The sequence below is a fragment of the Vicugna pacos genome, chromosome 3, assembly GCF_048564905.1.
Source record: "Vicugna pacos chromosome 3, VicPac4, whole genome shotgun sequence".
Lineage (NCBI taxonomy): Eukaryota > Metazoa > Chordata > Mammalia > Artiodactyla > Camelidae > Vicugna > Vicugna pacos.
This window is the reverse complement of record NC_132989.1, coordinates 55,970,518-55,988,995: the sequence shown is the minus strand read 5'-3', so window position 1 is coordinate 55,988,995 and position 18,478 is coordinate 55,970,518. Positions and strand designations below refer to the sequence as shown.

Below are 18,478 nucleotides of genomic sequence, written 5' to 3'. Positions count from 1 at the left end.
GCCTCTGAGAACTTGTTACAGAATCCTCTGAAATCACTGTGGCATAAGTGGAGGAAGAATGTGTTTGGAGGCACAAGGGGAGGTGAAAGGGAAATGAAAAATGAACCACTTTAAGGAGTTCTGCAACATAAATTGAATTTTGTCCCAATGTCTCCAGTGATACCTCAATTATTGGATCATCTGAGAACAAAGCTCCCTTTGAAAAAAGTTGGCATCCACTTTAAAAGAAATGCTTGACATATGATGCCAAGTGGAAAAGAAACACCAGCCGTTAATCAGAAGAACTTCTGAAGAGATTGTTTTTCCTTCACCCAAGTGAGGATCACTAGGTCAGACCTGGCCAGGCAAAATCGTGAAGTCTTTGGTTTGTCTTTGAAATCTCAACCTATTTCTCTTCTTCATCTTTGTCCCTTGTAGTACTCTTCCACTTCAGATGAACGTTATTTTTCCCTCATCAAACCTGGGAAGAACTGCATATCACACAGACTTGATTGACTACCTGGTTATATTTTAGTGTGGATGAATTGAGTTGGTTAACTCAAATCCCATGTTACTTTGAAGTCTTTATATTTAATTGTAGCTAGATGGTTTTCCTCAGCAAGCTGGAGGTTTTTTCAGAGGAACTGTTTGGGAAAAAGAAATGTTCATCAAAGGAGTCCTCTAGCTCGTGAAGCCTGTCAGATCCCCAGTTTTCACACTGTCCTTAGTCCCAATCTGCCTGCAAACCCTCTCCATCACAGCACAACCACCTCTCTGAACCTTAACACAATGTGCCTTCCTCCATCATTAACCTAATGCTTAAGATAATTACACCCTTAACATTTGGAAAGTGAAATCTACTGCCAGAAAGAAAATATTATTAGACAATGATGAACACACAAACTGGGAGTCTACAAGATAATGAAACCCTTTACCTGTCCTATTAAGATACTTGGCTATCAGAGTCTACCACAGAGTAACTGTTAGTACCTTCTCTCTCTGGGCTTCTTCCCTGTTCTCCACTCCAATCAATCCCCTAATTCTTTTTTCCATCTGCCCACCCCTCAGTGTCCTAGTTCTCAACTGTTTCCCCTGGTTTTCTTTTCATATGTTCTCACCCTCCTAGGTATCCTGTAAAGTTAACAAATCTACAAGAAAAACATCTCTCATGTTCATATTTCCTACACCTAAAGCTTAACTGACTCTATGTTAATTATGCTAACAAAATTGTTTTTGTCTTTTCTTTCTTAATGACCCTCTCCTTGGAAGGGGAATGATGGAAAAAGACAGGAAGGGATAAACAAAAAAAACTCCCACACTGCCACGCTTACATTTGTGACCATATCTGATAATATTCTGGTTTTTATTTAATCATGTTTTATACCTATATCCTTAAGCATCTTATGTTATTATGGATAAAGTCAAATGAAATGTCAATGGCTATCTTCTTCAGTTGTTATTCTTTACAGCTCATAATAAAGTGCTCCATACTTATAAAATAAATTCTAATAAGAATTTGAGGCAGCATATATGTAAATAGGATGTTTGCAAACTGAATAATTTGAAATGTACAAGGGGAACTTATTCTTTAAAAGTAACCCTAGATAAATTCTTCTGTAAGATAAGTAACCATCTTTTTAACACCCAAAATAAGTATCTGTTCTGTATCTTGTAAATACAAATTTTCAGAGATGTTTCAAAGTAGGTATATTTATAACATTTTGTTTCTTCTTAAAAATTATTTAATAACTATATTCTGCAATTCCAGTTGGGTACCATTAATATGGAGTAGACCTGGAAAGCCCAATGCAAGTCTTCAAATAGTTACAGTAAAGTAACAGGCCACACAGTGAACAGAATTAGCAACCTTAGCATTGCTGCCCAAGTCTGGGAATTGCTGAGGTTGGTTAGATGGTGGGAAGCTGGGAAGATCAGATTTGTTGTTTGTTACCTGCATCACAGGAATATAAACTAAGTGAGCACAGGGTCTTTGGTTGGTTTAAGGCTATATTCCCAATACTCAGATAATGTTTTTATAATTTTATAATATTACAAAAACATTTCCTGAATAAATGTAATCAAATTTGTTACTTATGTCTTAGGCAGGAAAAAAAATTTTATAACTAACAAGTTCATCATGGAGTCAGTTAACTGACATACAAATGTAAAACACTTATGACCCATTACATACACATACACACACATAATGTTTATCAAACAGTATGGGAAGAAAGTTTTTTTCCCCCACATACAAACCACTACATTTTAATTTATTTTACCTGTCATAGTGACATATCCTAATTAATTAAATGAATTAATTCAAGGCGAGCTCAATAAAAACTAGAAAATAGACACATTGAAGCATTTGTCTTTGATTTTCCTTTATGCTTTTTCTTTATGCTTTTTTTGCTAAATAACACTTAATAGATTAACTGCAGTCTATTATTCTATATATCTGAGAACAGAAAATTAAAAGTGCAGTAGATTCATGGATGTAGTATTGATAAATGTATAAGTACATGAAAATATAATGCAATAGAGATCAAAAGAATACACATGTAAAATTTTTCAAAATATTTATTTTTAAAAAGTAATCCCTAACTAAAAACTGAAAACAAATTGGAAAAAACTTATTTGTGTATCAGATTGGTTATAAGACCCAGAAATGATTTATTTTGAGTGACTTTAGACAGTTCAGAACATTCCAAAGACAAAAAGAACTGAAAAGATATTTTAAATTTCATTCAGTCATTTTCTTGGAAGTATTGATATTGGCTCTCTTACTTGAAATTATTTTCAAAAGCAGGATAAACACATTTTGGGGTTAATAATGTTAGGAATCAAGAATCTCAGAATAAGAGAAAAAAGATCTAATTATAAAATTAAAGAATAAAGTAATATATCATAATGTTAAACAGAAATGAACATATCATCATAAACTGATTTTTAAAAATACATTTTTTTCCTAGATGTACAGACTGAAATAATTAGAAACACTGTCAACTCAGCAGAAAGGAGCACCCTAGCACCCAGATTCTGGGCTTTAATATAATTCCCCCCCTACAATGGACCAGGTCTCCTTGAAGAAAGAGCTGATACCAGTCTGCAGCAGCAGAACTACAAGATGAACCAGGGAGATCCCAGATCAGAAAGGAAGAAAGCTTTTTGAAGATTATTGGGGTCCTGCTACAAGGACACAGAAGCCAGTCTGAAGTTGCTCCCAGTGGCCTCTGTTGTGATTATCTGGGCTTTATAATCAAAGACTCATGCCACGTGAATGTTCACTGCTGCACTGCTTGTAATACCAAGAAACTGTAAGCCACCCAAACATCCATCAACTATAATTATAAATATAATACATCCATAATGGTTAGTATATAGCAATAACAACGAATGAATTGTAATTATATGCAACATCATGAATAAATCTCGTAATAATTTTAAATGAGAAACAGCAAGATACAAAAAAAAAAAAAGCAGGGCATGATTCAATTTATATGGAGTTCAAAAACACAAAACTAAGTATTATACCAGGAGCACACATATATGTGGTAAAACAATAGAGAAAAAAACAAGGAAACCATAAACATAAAATTCAGGACAGTGGTTACTACCTCTGTGGGAGAAATAAAGATACAGGATTGGACAAGGGGACATAAGGATTTTGAAGGTAATGATAGTGTAACTTTTCTAAAACTTATCATGTGTATGGACAGGTAAAAATCAATGTACTATAATTTGTATGCCTTAAAAATTTATAAATATATCTTCACCTCAATATGTAATAAAAACAAAGGAAATAACCCAATGAATACATCACTGTAACAAATTTGGTAAAAAAAAATTACCACTAAAGGCTATTCCAGAAATAATGGTAAGGGGATTTCTTCCATTCATTCACTATTTATTGAACATCTGTTACGTGTCATCACTGTTCAGCACTGAGGATAGGGTAGTGAACAAAACAGACAAAAACTCTTGCTCTACTGGAGCTTACATCCAGTAAGCTGAATCAAACTATCAGAATCAAAACTATCTGCTATCTTCCAAGAACCTAGAAAAGCCATTTCTTTCATTAGTAACTTGCTCAGATTTTGAGGTGAATGTTTCACAACTGCATTCTATACAGTACTTGAAAAAATTAACTATATATGATATAAAATATTCTTCTGATCAAAAAGATCTTATTTTGACCTTAGAAAAGTTATGTTATAAACCTATGTTTTTAACTAAAATTTTTCTTTTCTTACATTTCCCTCATCAACTCTGTAGTCACCACTGCAAGTAAGAGGTTTTGAGCAGCTACATATCTTCTGATAGACATCACCTTGGAGACAGGCAGTCTTAATCAAAGTCTTTCAAGAAAAGCAGTATCAAATACATTTAAGTATCCATAGTCCACATATTTTTATGGCCTTTGGTTAGAGTCTCAGATTTAACTGCTTTATGCTGTAGCCTCTGCCAGGCATGACTAAAATACAGATTTTGTATTTCATCTCCTTCACCTATTGTCCTAGAATGTGTAACTTAATTGCCTAGATGCTTAAGCAAATCTCCTTTGTGAAATCAGTAACATTCAAATGTAAAGAAAAACAGGTTATTCCATGTAATTCTACATAATTTAAAAAAAGGAAACTGTTATGTTCACTTAACAGTGCTAAAAATGGAAACAGTAAAGGATGCATTCCACTCTTTCTTTGACCCAACACTTTGACAGCAAGTCTATGACACCTCTTTAGAGCTGAGCTCAGACACAATATAATTCACCATGTGCAAATTTATCTAAACTTGCCATGAGACTACATTTATTTTCAGCCAGTACCAACCAATCCTGTCATTTCTAAGGTACCTTGTACAAAAGTCCTACAGTCCTAAATTGTGAAGACTATATGAATACTTATAATAATAACAATGTCTTTTATTTTAAAATGAAGTCTTCTTGAAAAATTATTTAAATTGCATCTGCCTAATTTGTAGTTTTTACTCAATTTTCACCCGAAAAAGTCAATAAAACTAAAAACTAAATACGTCTTATATGTGTTATCTCGGCAATCAGAAGACTGGAAAAGCAAGCTTTAGTTTTTCTTTTGGATGTATAAAGCCAGATTATTTTTTCAGATTCTATTTAAAGACAGAAAACAGACTAGTTTTGTGGACCAAATATAAATATTACTATCTCTGTCTACAAGTGACCAACCAGCCTCTGAGGAATTTAGGAAGTATTCCCAAACCAGGAAGTGGCAGAGCAAGGACTCTTGTCTGGATTCTCTTTTCAAAATTTCGAACCCTCCTTACCAGTATATTGTCTCTCTTAGCTGGAGAGAGTGACTTTCAAGAACGGAAAGAAAAATGAGAGAATAACAATAGAAGAAGTCCTCTAAGACGGTCTAAGAAATTTAGAAAAAGATTCAGATGATCAGAGATTCTATTATGGATGGCTTTCACCTTTTCAATAAAAATCTGAGTGTGTCCACTGTATCCCAGACACCTGGGATACAAAAATGAACAAAGCAAGTCCTTAAATAAAGAAGCATGCAATATAAAACAAACACTTTCATAGATGATTACAATAAAATATCATAAAAGCAGTAAGTAACACAGACGTGCTCTATGCAAGTAAGAGAAAGGGCGCCAACTTTGGGTGGCCAAAGTCCGAAAAGGCTTTATTTGATAAACATTGCCAGGCACTATTCAAGAAACTGGGGACAGTGGTAAATAAAACAGAATGAGGATCTCATGGAGCTTACGTTATAATGGGAGACAGCAAATAAACGAAGTCATCCCATGTAGTAATAAATGCAATGAAACTGAGTGATGTACAGAGAAGACTGGGCCCTTACCTTAAATTGGAATGTTAAGGAAGAACGCCCATGGGACAGTAAGAAACGACTGAGAAGTCAGGGGTGTGTGCCGCTTCAAAACGTTATCGCTTAATCTCTGGGGCAAAGTCAGCAAGTTTTTAAAAACTAAGCACCTTTATTCTACAAAGGGTTTACTTTCAGGCTAATAGTGTAACTTCGCCATAGCTCAAAATCTCTGGAATCAATTTTCATCCTTCCCCCGTTTGAAAAATAAAGAAGAGAGACCTCTTTTTCTTTCAATTATTAGGGCTGCTCTCAGCGAGGCTGGTCGGGGCGGCCTCGCGGTGGCTGCTCGGAGGGCTGTCCTCACCTTGATCTGGAGGCGCAGAGTCGGGATAAGGCTGCGGTGCGTCTAGGGTAGGTGCAGGGCCAGGTGCCAGGCAGAGGCCGCCCACTCACACTGGTGATCGGCCACCACAGCCGCATCTCCCCGGGGCCCTGGACCGCCTTCTGGGCTGCAGCCTTCGCCCACACCCGCAGCCTCCCTTACCCAGCTGCAAAGGGGCACCCCAACACCCCTCCTCCCACTGCCAAACATCTGCGACCCGAGGCCTTCGGGCGGGCCTTCGCAGGCTCTGATGCACGTGCCCTGACGCGTGACGTAGACGCGCCTGCCGCCCGCGCCCTGACGTGTGACGTAGATGCGTCACACACGGCGCGGGGCTATGTCAGGCGTCGGGCGGGGAAGCCCGGGACGGATTACGGGCGCCGGGTGCCGGGACGTTCCGGAGCCGCCCGAGTCGGTATTCTTGTCCTCAGGTCTTGTCCAAACGGCCCCCCATGCAGGAAATGGCACAGGCACTGAGCGTGGTCTTGGCTTCTCCAGTTCACCCGTCCCCCGAATTTGCATTCCCTTAGAGCGCTCGCATCTGAGACTGAATTGCCAACCCAGAGAACTGCGCTTTTGCCTAAAATCGGAGAACCTCGGGCCACAGGGATTTGGAACTTTGTGGGGAAGAGCAAATGGTGCTGAATGTGGTGGATTTAGTTGTGATGAAAACGGAGGATCAAGGGCTAGACGTCCTGCAATACATCGTTTTGGAGAAAATGGATCATGGCTTTAGGAAGAGAACCCAGGAATAGTATTAGCAGAAAGATTTAATCCTAAAGCTAACACCTTTTAATTTTTGTCAACCCAGTAACCTTATTTTTTCAGAGGTTTCTTCACCCTCAATCCACTATCCCACCTAAAGTATCAAGTTTCTGCTAAATCACACCAGTAATAGTTTTTTTTTGGGGGGGGGGTGGAGCATAAAAAACAATGTAATACGATGTGATATGAATATGGGATTCCAAGAATAGAAGTAAAGAGACCCTGGGATGTTAGTGTCAGGCTTGATCTGACTACCTGAGGAACTACAGTCACTTAATCCCTTAGCTCAAATTTATTAATCAGTAAAGTGAGGGAGTTGAAAGAGAGATCTTCAAAACTTTCTATCTGACCTTAGCAACTGTCCTACATTATCACAGGTAGTCATTACATATTTTTGTAACTATGATTTCCCCAGGATCAAAACCAAAAATTAGGGCGTTTAGTGCAGGGAAATCAAGGATGTACCTACAGCATGTTGGCAAGGTAAAAAAAAAAAGAACGATTCTTAAAGCAACATTTCTAAAGTTTCATTAAACTATTCAGTTTTTAAAGCACAACAGATGAATACATTTCAAAATTGGCCTTTCTTGGTTTGTATAAAGAAAGCAGGCTGTTGATAAAATTCTTCAATGTAGCAAACAGTAGGAAGACAGGTATTTAGATCTCTCTGTTCCTTAGATCTTGCAACTTTCTTACCAGCCAAAGTTTTCTCTTCCCTTTGCTTTCTCAGCTTTCTAACTTCCCATTTGGATTAACCCTTTGCATTCTGGCCCCATAAGGGATTTTCTTTAAAGTCTCCATCACCAACTCTTAAGTGTTTTCTCAGTCTCCACCCTTTTCAAGCTTTATAGTATCTGATGCTATATGATATATTGATTGACAGTACTACTTAAGAAAGCCTTTTTCTTTCATAAGATGATTTCCTCTATTTCCCTGGCTATCCTGTTTTCTCTTCCTTCTTCTCCCCGTTTCTCCACATTCCAAAGTCTTGTACTTTACCCTTTTTTTTCATTAAACTCTGTTCTGTGGCAATCACCTCTGAACATTGTCTGAATTTAATCTGTTGCAGTACATGGTTCAGTCCAGCCTTGCACAGATATGTAGTTGTAAAGGGAGTATTCAATACTCTTTCCAGATAATTGTGGATATTCCTCTTTAATCTGATGCCAGCATTCAACGAGTGATAGTTTCCTAAAGCTTAGCTGCAATGTAGAAACCATGTACTATGTTACATTAAAATTTATTGGTCTGTCTTGCACTTTGAATGGATCTTTTATTAAAGCATGATTTTGGAACATCATATATTGATCATTTTAATAATATTGGTTCTCTGAGTTATGCAGATCTTCCATTGACATGTTGCATTAGTTTATACAATATATAACAACCTCCCTGCCTCCTCCTCCCTGCCAAAACAAAACACCTTTGTTAATATCACCACCACTTCTATCAGAAAAGCCTTTAAATTTGGGGGAGATAATAGAGCTATCTATTATTACATAGAAAATTATTCCAAATTTAGCAATTTGAAACAAAAAACCATTATTACCTCACAGTTTCTGTGTGTCAGGAATCCAGGAGTGACATAGCTGGGTGGTTCTGGCTCCAAGTCTTTCAAGAAATTGCAGTCATTTAAAGGCTCAAGTGAGAGTCAGTCTGTTTCCAAACTCACTCAATGTGCTGCTTGGCAGGCTTCAGAAGATCCACTTCCAGGTTTACTCACATGGTTGTTTACAAGCCTCAAGTTCTTGCCATATGGGTCTCTCCATAGTTTGCTTGAGTGTCCCTATGATGTGGCAGCTGGCTTCCCTTTCCCAGGGATAGGAGAGAGAGAAAGAGAGAGAGAGAGAGAGAGAGAGAGAAAGGGATTGAATAAGAATAAGAGCGTCAACCCAAGGCAAAAGCCCCAGTGATTTTATAACCTAATCTCAATATGATAGCTCATCACATTTAGCCACTTCTGTTCACTAGAAGTGGTCCAGGCCAAAAGGGGAGGGAAACTAAGCTGCACCTCTGGAGCAGAGCTGGATCACAGAATGTGGAGATGTATCTACAAAACCACCACAAGTTGTCAAGCTCATGATGCCAGATGCAAGCTCTCCCAAATTCTAAGTTTTGCTTTAAAGCTCAAGCTTATCATTGGCAGTAAACACTGTCAGTTGTTTTCCTTGAAATGACAGGCTTACATTTTTCATTTTTGAGAAAAATATCTTACCACACACTCAATTCTGTATGACCGTAGATAACAACAAGTGGACTGGATGTGGGTACCTGTGAAGGGAGCCAGCCTGATATCCTCACAAAACAGACTCCACCTGAAGGGGCAGTGTGAGAGAGGAGGCCCACCAAAGTCCAAGGGCTTCTCAGGATTGTCATCTACCCAGAAATGCAGTGGGAGGTTTCTAGAAGGGTTCTATGAGACACAGTCACCTTTGACTATTTGCCACTCCTGAGAACACCAGTGCTAGTCAAAACCATACAGGTAAATAAGAGCTTTTCCCGTCTTACCTTTCCTCCTTCCCTCTTGCAGCTTTGAAAAGGCCCAAAACAGCAACTGATGAGAGAAAAGGGGTACTAAGCAGAGGAAAAAAGCTGACCACAGCTCCCTCCTTCCTCCACTGTAGACTTCCAAGCCTGGAGCAAACCTAGGTATGAAAAAGAAGAAGTTTAAATGGAATGAGATTAGTTTGGATTACTACACTAGACTGAACCCTAATTACTAAAAAGAGACTATTTGTTTATTGTCTGAGAACAAACGCAAATCTATAAAACATATCTGAGAATTCAAGGGTGGAACACAGTGAGTTGGCACAAATTGACAGCGCAGTTTGAAGGACAGTGGATGAAAAGAGATAGATGCTTTCAGCCTGCACCCTACTGAATTCAACTCTTATAATAAAGTGGTTACAATAACAATTTATTGAGCACTTATTTTTTCCAGGCTGAGGTCCTGCTGGTCATGTTTCAATGAATAGACAAGATGTGCTTCTGTTTAGGAGAATGGTGTTTTCAGGATGATTGGAGCCAGGCTCCAATTAGCATGCAAGATAGATTGAAAGTGAAGCAAGATTAGGATCAGGATAAACAACGAGTTTCTTCTGCATAGCACAGGGAGCTATATTCAGTATCTTGTAACCATAATGAAAAATAATATGAAAACAAGTATATATGAATGAAACAACATGCTGCACACCAGAAATGGACACATTGTAAACTGACAATGCTTAAATTAAAAAAAAGATTAGGATGAAGGAGATAAATTAGGAACACAGTAATAAAATGAGGCCAAAGTGGTCCCTATAGGGACAAAATAGAGGTAAATGGACAAATGTAAGGAATATTTGAGAGGAAAAGGAACATAAAAGTACCTACTTAGATATAATATGGTAAATAAAGCAGAAGGAAGAGTCAAAAGCAGCTTGAATTTTTAAAGCTTGTTTGGATGGGATAATAATAGAAATGGAAGAAATACAGGCATTTGGCAGAATGAGTGGGTTGGGTGGGTAAGAGTGGCAGGAAGAAAATACTAGTTTAATTTTGGGTTTTTTACATTTCAAATTTAGGTGGCAGTGGGGCTCTAAATGCAAATATCCCACAGATATTTGGAAAGTCATTTATTTATTTGTTCATCTAATATTTCTTGAGAGCCTACTTGGCTCTAGTGGGAATAACCTGGTAAAGAGTTGGAGTTTAAATGGGACATGTGGGCCAGAAAGATCTGGGGGCCCTCATCATAGAGCTGTTCCCTGAAACCATGAATAGAAGTCAGTTTTCTACTGAAGAATATCAAGAAGAGATGATTTCTGGGTATATTTATAGTTAAGGAGACACAACAAATGACAGATGGGTGAGGAATAAATCAAGATCACATGTTGTAATTATTTTTCTATTAAATTCTAACCATTTACAGTTTATAAATATTTAATTATGACAAAAAAGAGCAGTCTCATAGTAGCTGTTCATATTTTTTAAACTTTTTACTTTGGAATAATCATAGATTCACAGGAAGTTGCAAAAGTAGTAGAGGGGTTCCATTTACCCTTCACTCAGTTTCCCCTAGTGATTTCATCTTCCATAACTATAGTACAGTATGAAAACCAGGAAATTGGAATTGGTGTAATCCACTGATGTTATTCAAATCTCACCAGGTTTACATGCACTCATTTGTGTGTATGTATGTGTATAATTCTGTGCCATGTTATCACAGTATATATGGATTCATGTACTCTTTCATCAGTTGTTAACTTTTTTTCTTTTCCCTCCTTCCAGTTACTTAAGTAACTTGAAGAATCCACACCACAGGAGTTTTTTTTTTAAGGACTTTTTTGTAGTTCACTGAGACTCCCTAACGTTCAAACAACCAAATAGAGCAAAGATCAGAAAGATTTTTAAAGTATTTAATTAGCAAGAAACTTGTAAATGTTTTACACTGTTGAATATATTGAGCCAGATTCTTCTGTAACCTTTAGCCATTGTTCCCCAAGTTCTTATTAGTCAAATGTGAGTTATGATTTCTAAAGTCCTTTATAACCCTGCAGTTCTACAATTTTGGAATTCTCATTCCTAGGTCACTTGGTTTCTTGATGTCAAGCATAAACTTGTGGTTACTGCATTCATTCTTTTGAGTTAGAGTCAGTTGCTTAGCTTATCTGACAGGTGACTAGTGAGGCAATTAATCACTGTCTTCTTGTAAATAACATCCTGTTAGCTTGAAAGATTTTAACATAGCTTCCACATGTGGCTGCTTCCTCCAAAGGGCTTCAGTATGTTAGGTAATGGGAGAATAAGCTAATAATTCTAACAAAAATAACTTGTATTTTTGAGTGAAAATATTTGTTACCTCATTATTCTTAACAACAATTTAACTAAAACATCATGAACCATTTCTATTCTGGCAACATAGGGTATATTAGCATAAGTTTCACTCCTACTTAATTAAATCAAAATTTGTGATACTCTGACCTGAGCTAGACAAGGAAAAAGCTTCCTCTCTAGGAAGAAAATAGTATTAGGTCAATTGCCAAGAAAAAGAGAATTCTTACTTATAAACTGATTCCCCTACTCCCTCCCACAAAAACCTGTAATTAATTTCACGAAAATAGTAAAAGACTTTGTGCTTGGACAAAAGCATTAGTAGAAGACCCATGTAAGTAAACTCCATGTTAAAGTAAATATTTGCAGGCTGAGTAAACACCACTTTGTAAAAGAGTTCATGGGATACAGACTTTGTTCAGCGGTCACATTAGAGACCTTGACAGACTTCCTTGGTTTTACATATTGATGGCAACACACAGGAACAGTAAAGTTAGATTTCTAATTCAGTAATGCTCTAGGGAAAAAAAGAGTAAACTAAAACACTTCATGATGTTACTTTTACTGAACTAAAGGTAATGGAGTAATTTAAATTCTTAAAGGACAGTTCAGTAGCTTGTTGCATGTAAAACTGTACTCGTAGTTCCATTTCATGATGCCAAGATTCTCTCAAGGGAAAAACTTAAGAACACAAAGTATTTGCTTTTAGTCAACAGAGTTGGTAGAGAAGAAAACCCCTCTCCAAGAAGTACAAAACATAACACAGTAAAACCCAAGTGTTTAAAAATAATTACAGCAAAAACAAAACAGAATATATATATATATATATAACCTTAACATTTAGGGCAGAGAACCTGAACCCAGTTTATTCTCATATTTAAGAACCCATTTTGTAAGTACCCATCGAGAGACAGAATGCTACTAACTCAGGAAGGGAGCCTAAATACTCCCAATTTACAGATGCTCAGAGGCATTAGATGATTTTCCCCTCTCACACAGCAACCGAGGGGCAGAAATGAGGTAAGAACCAAGTCTTTCTGACACAAACATTTACTGCTTCTAGGCATATTCTATGCTAATATCTAGAAATCATTCCTATATCTTCATTTAAATAAACAGCATAATCTCCACTGAAGAGCATTTAACACTTTGCTCCCACATATTGTATGTATGTATGTATGTATGTATGTATGTATGTATTTATTTATTTATTTATTTATTTATTTATTTATTTATTTATAAGTCTCAATAAAGCACCATTTGTATTAAATCAGATGACCTTTTAATTCAATTAAGCTGAAAGTTATTTTCTACTTATTGGAAAAAGAAAATTCAAATTAAATATAAATAGAGGAAAACAGCATTTGTAACATATATATCAAAGGGCTAAAATCCTCAATTCATGTAGAAACGATAAATAAATATATAAACATGCCAAAAGAAAAAATATTGGCAAAAGCAATCACATAGGATTCCTCCATTTAACAGATATTTCCTGAATGCCTTCCATATACCCTGCACTGTGCTATGAGTTGGGAATAGAATGAGCAAGTATTTATTGACTTTACACCATACTGCTAAAAAAATGGTTTACTTAGGATAATTTCGTCTGAAAAAATGCATATGTACATATACACAAACTACCTGGAAGGATACATATCAAGTGGTTATCAATGGGTGTTTTGATTTATTTATTTGAAACATAAAATAATAACATGCATTTCTTTTATAATACATTTTTATAAAAATTATAAAACTTACAGACATAAAATTATTCAATTATTTCACTTTTATTATTGGATGATAATTTAGCTGACTATAGAATTCTAAGATTCAGTAATATTTGTTTCTGATATTTAATATTTTTATGAAAAAAATGCTTTTGTGTGAAAACACTTTCAGTGTCAAAACAGTAGGGTCAACATGGCAAGACCTAACCCTTCACTTCCCCATTATACTATGTAAGTAATTGTATAAGCCTTGCTCTTGCTAGCAAAGAGCACATTGTCTCTTTAATATAAAGCAGGAATATTAAAAAAATGAAATGAAACTATCAAGTGAAGATGCCCAGGCAACTGGATATACAGTCTAATGCTCAGGAGAGAAATCTGGAGTCTGAGAGTTTGAAATCTGAGAACCATCAATGGTAGACAATTGTAGAAGCCATGAGCAGAGATGCAAGAGCTCCAGAAGGGACAGTGTATAGTATGAGAGGAGAAGAGGTTTAGCACAGAACCCTAAGAAATGCCATTAGATAAAAGATTGGCAAAACAAGGTAACCCTGAGAGTGATCACAGAGAGGGAGAAAAAAACAACGAGCGTGCTTTGTAATAGAAGGAAAAAAAGATGGCATTTCAAAAAGGGAGAAAAGGTCTGCAAGATCTTGAGAAATGTGATGAGTCTTTAGGATTGGGCAATAGGGAGTCTGTTGGTGACCCTGAAATAGTAGTGCTGAAACAGTCTCAGCAAGGTGAAACTGAAAACAGCAGCTTGACTGGAGTGGTGGGGATGAAAACTAGATTGTAGTGAGCTGAGAAATGAGTAGCATGGGAGGAAAGAGAGACTCATAGACAATCTTTTGAAGAAGTTTGGATTAATCCTTAAATAATAGAATTTAGCAAAGTTGCTGAAGGCAAAAATCAATATCAAAATCACAAACAGGTAAAAGATGAAATAGGAAAAAGTTCTCCTTTATAATAACATATAAAATATCAAGTACCTAGGAATAAACTTTAAAAAGTCAGGTAATACCTCTATGGAGAAAATTATAAAACTAATTGAAAAACATTAAAGAAGACCCACAGAAATGGAGAGATATGCTATGTTTATAAATTGGAAGACTAAATCCCAAATTGACTTACAGACTTAATGCAATCCTAATTAAAATCTCAAGTGATTTTTTCTCCTGGAACTTAACAATCTGATTCTAAAATTTATATAGGATTGCAAAAAGTCAAGAACAGCAAGAGACGCTTGAAAAAGTAGAATTAGATGGAAGAGCTACCTTAAACTTTAATAATTAAAGCAGCATGGTATTGGCAGGATTGCCAAATAGATCAATGAAAAGCACAGATCCATGCATTTATAAACACTTATATGTATGAAAGATGTGGCACTGCAGAGCAGCAGGGAAAGGATACTCTTTCATTAAGTGATGGAGGAAAAACCTGTACATTTATTTTGCATCATATACAAAAGTCATTTCCAAGGCAGATTAAAGACCTTTGTAGAATTTGACACAACATTGTAAAATGATTATAAATCAATAAAAAATGTTTAAAAAAAGATATTTTGAGAAAGAAAAGTTATAACTTTTATCACAAAAAAAAGACCTATCTTTGAAAGATGAAATATAAAACCTTTGAAATAATACAGAAAAAGAATTACAATCTCACATTATGAAGAAACTTCTTAAACAAGACAGAAAAAGTCCTAACTAAAAAATACATATTGATAAAACTGACCTCATTAAATTGAAGAACTAGAAAATTGAAGAAAATGAAAAGATAAAAGAATGAGAAGACACATTTGTAACAGATATAGCCAATAAAGGACTATAATCTAGAATACAAAAATTCAGATCAAGGAAAAAAAACTACCCAATATAAAAATGGACAAAAGACTTCAATAGATACCTCATGAAAGAAGAAATCTAAATGGCCAATAAAATCAACCTTATTATTTGTCAGGGAAATGCAAGTTTAAATCACAATGACTTAGTTCCCACTGGAACTGGTGAAAATTCAAAGGTCTGAAAATAAGATGGTTACTTTGGTGAATATGTAGACTCACTTATGTACTACATGTATAGTGTAAACTGGAGCCACCACTTTGGAAAATTGTCTAGCATTATTGCATAAAATTAAATGTATGCATATTTCATAATGTAGTAATCTCAGTCCTATGTATATACTGTAGAAAAAATAGTGTACATATGTTCATGTACAAGAATGTTCATAGGAGTATTATTTATGATAGCCAAAAACTGGAAATAACACACATATTCATCAATACTAGAGTCAATATATAAACCATAGTATATTCATGTACTAGAATTCTATATAGCAATGAAAATGAATGACCTGTTGTTACATATAACAATATGGATAAAACTTCTGTAAATAACACTGAACAAGAGAAGCATGACACAAAAGAATACATACACCATGACTTACATTAAGGTCAAAAGCAGTCAACTAAATTCTCTAAGATTGCATACTTGGGTAGTGTATTGGTATACTCAAGCCAGGTAATTGAGGATTGTTTAATAAAAGGTGTGGGAATGGTTTAGGAAAAGCTATCAGGAATGGTACAGGGTCCTAGGGCTCATAACAGCAGGAGCCATAATGATCCCTAGGCATAAAGGGGTAAGCTGAGGGAACCCAGAAGGAGAGAGTTGCATGAAGAGGTAAGTCTCACAGGCGCTGTGGTCTCTGATTGGTATGATGGTTAATTTTATACGTCATCTTGGCTGGGCCATAATGCCCAGATAGGTGGTCAAATCTTTCCTGCATTTCTATTAAAATATTGTTTTTTAATATGAAATTAACATTTAAGTCAGTGGGTTTCGAGTAAAACAGATTACCCTCCATAATATTGGTGGGCCTCATCCAATGAGTTGAAGGCCTTAATAGAACAAAGAGTGACTTCCCCAACTAAGAAGGAAGTCTGAGGGCAGACTGCTTTTGGACTTGATCTACACTCTTCCCCAGGTCTCCAACCTGCTGGCCTAACCTGCAGATTTTGGATTTACCAAGCCTCCACAATTACATAATCCAATTCCTTAAAATAAATCTCTCTCTCTCTCTTATATGTATGTATATATAACAGTGTTTTTATATGTATACACCCACACTCACATACCTTATTGATTCTGTTTCTCTGGCTGACCCCAGTGAGTACCGTCAGTGACAAAACCAGTCCAGTTAGCCCTTGGAGAGATGCTATAGGAGAGGACCAGGGGAGGGAAATACCCTGTCTCATTCTGCCCTCTCTGATCTCCCCATTGCTTAAATGCAACTAGAAGCCAGAAAGGAAGAGGAGCCTGTTGATATAGTTCATACAAGCTAGCTTCCCAGTATACAGAGCAGGGTGGAGAAGAGAGAAGAACAGGCCTTGACAGGCAAAGAAAGAGTTAAACTCATAAAAAAAAAAAAAGCTTGGAAACTATTACCATAAAATTCAGAATGGTGGTCACCTCCAGAAGGCTGAGAAGGTAATGACCCAGAAGAGACACATGGGTTGGGGGTATTTCCTTGATTGGATGGTGGCTAAATGAGTATTTGTCTTATGATTATTCATTAAACTATACATTTATGTCTTGTGCTTTTTTGTATATTTCATAATTTAAAAGTTTAAATAAGAAAACAATGCTCCACAATAGGAACTTGTATAATAATCTAAAAATCGTAATTATTTTCCGGGTGAGCGAGTTTGTAACACTTAAAACAAGTCTGTTTAAAAAACTAGAAAATTTATTACAGACAAGCATGTAAGTCCTAACCAGTGAAAGAACTAAATAACTCAGAACTTAAAAAAAAAAATTGCTTCCAGCCAGAGAGGGGAAAAGAATAGTAGCTGGAGACTTGGACATGTTTAAATGCTGATAGTAAAGATCAGTAAAGAGGTAAATGTTGAAGACACAGGAGGAAAAGAGGAAATAGATGGCGTGCAGTCCCTCTAAAGTCAAAAGGAGAAGCACACATAGCCAAAGGGACTAACCTTGAATAAGATGAAAGATATTTATTGCACTGTGACTGAAAGGGGAAAAAAAGGATGTATGTGGCTTCACATAAATTTGTCAGCTTAGCAATGGGAAGCTCAGGAGAGTTCCCTATCTGATGCTTCCTTTTTCTCTGTGACATAAAACATGAGGGGGGAGAAGAGGGCAAGATGCCAAAGTCAGACTTGGTGGACAGTGAGAAGGTTTGGGCCACTTTTGAAAACAAGAGCATTTACTAGGTTTGCCAGGCAGTACTGAATGTCCGATTGAAGATGGAGACCATGAATCTGTAGCACCATTAATCTGCAGAATTATGTGATTTTCTACAGTAAAATTTAGCAATCCAGAGATGGGTATAAAAAATTAGACACCTGGGTTGATCCAGAGTTGTTGAGGTTTTGGACTGAAGGACAATAGAACAAGGCACGTGAGCATAGCGATAAGAAACGCACTATGAAATCTCAAATGCAAAGGGAAGGAAATGAAGACAGAAGAGGGCTAGCAGAGAGGGAGGAAGTGGAAGGGTCAGAGTTTGGAGATTCTATAAGAGCATGAGCAAGGAGCAACTGAGTGATGGAAACAGAAGGGTGAAAAGTTGCGTGTTCAGGTTGTAGAATATTGGAATGCATTGTTTAGAATGCAGTAGCAATTGCAGGGGGTGAGAATACCTGTGTTCTGACAATGGAACAGATGGGTTGAAGTGGAGTAGAAGTGAAAGTCACTGAAGATAAAGAGGCTAAGATGTTGAAAGGATAATTCATGCGGACACTGACATCACTGAAGACTATGGACTTACTGGGGTGGAGAGAAAAACAACGAACAGCATATGTGTAAGAGGGTGAGGTGGGCAGCTGACTGGAAGGTTGCTAAATGACAGCGACAGGAGAGAGGGAGAAGGGAGGATAGTTTCTCTTGGATCTAAGAAGCACAGAAGTTCTTCAAGAGGTTGGAGGAGTAATGGTCTGGTTCTCCGCCTCCACTCTGATTGGAATTCCACAAGGTAAACTAGGA

The 18,478-nt window shown here is 36.6% G+C and overlaps 2 long non-coding RNA genes across 2 annotated transcripts; one reads left to right on the top strand and one right to left on the bottom strand.

Moving 5' to 3' along the window:
* Positions 1-47: 47 nt before the first annotated feature.
* LOC140695619 (uncharacterized) lies at positions 48-3,424 on the top strand. The gene is made up of 2 exons (XR_012071308.1): positions 48-329; positions 2,949-3,424. It is a non-coding gene; the product is annotated as an uncharacterized lncRNA (long non-coding RNA).
* Positions 3,425-8,072: 4,648 nt separating this feature from the next.
* On the bottom strand, positions 8,073-9,540 carry LOC140695626 (uncharacterized). Its single transcript, XR_012071322.1, has 2 exons — positions 9,442-9,540; positions 8,073-8,742 (listed from the first exon to the last, which is right to left on the bottom strand). It is a non-coding gene; the product is annotated as an uncharacterized lncRNA (long non-coding RNA).
* Between the last annotated feature and the right edge of the window lie 8,938 nt (positions 9,541-18,478).